We start from the raw sequence: 788 nt of genomic DNA, 5'->3' as shown, positions 1-788 counted from the left end.
TTAAACCAAGCCATGAGATCTTTCTGTACATAAATCTGCATTTATCATATTGCAACAGAAACATGAAGGGGGGAGGGGGAAAGGAGGACGGGCGGGGAGGTTGGGAGGGGTGGCTCCTGAACCATTATAATGGGCACAATATAAATTCCAAACTCCCATGTTCCTTATTAATATAAAATATTAACATCTCTCTTTGAGTGATGATATGTAATGAAATATAAAGGCTTTGATGAGCTGTTGGGACAACAGTTGGGCTCTGATTCAACAAACAAATATGCAGAACGGTGCCAGTGTGCTTCAGAAATGCACACACTTTGAAGGATGTTCATAGTGAATACAAACACATGGTCTTCAGATGTTTTTTTGTCTCTCTGTCAATGGACTATTCCGGAAACCTCAATGGCATGGTTGGTACACCAACGGAATTTTCAGTGCAGGAACATGGTTCAACTACTGCTAATTGAGAAGTTGGCCGACCAACACCAACAGTAAATACCACCTCCCTCTTCCCTCTTCCCTCTTCCCTCTTCCCTCTTCCCTCTTCCCTCTTCCCTCTTCCCTCTTCCCTCTTCCCCCCCCCTCCCAACCCTCATGTCAGCAGGATCAGTTGTGCTGAAAACAAAGGTCATCATTCGAGCAGAAGATCGACACAAAATGCTAGAGTAACTCAGCTGAACAGGCAGCATCTCTGGAGAGAAGAAATAGATGACGTTTCAGGTCGAGACCCTTTTCAGACTGAATTTCATTCAAGCAACCGAGCACACTCTAAGATTCTGACAATGCAGCCA

Source organism: Leucoraja erinacea, chromosome 3 (genome assembly GCF_028641065.1).
Source record: "Leucoraja erinacea ecotype New England chromosome 3, Leri_hhj_1, whole genome shotgun sequence".
In the NCBI taxonomy this organism is placed as follows: domain Eukaryota; kingdom Metazoa; phylum Chordata; class Chondrichthyes; order Rajiformes; family Rajidae; genus Leucoraja; species Leucoraja erinaceus.
This window is presented reverse-complemented; position numbering follows the sequence as displayed.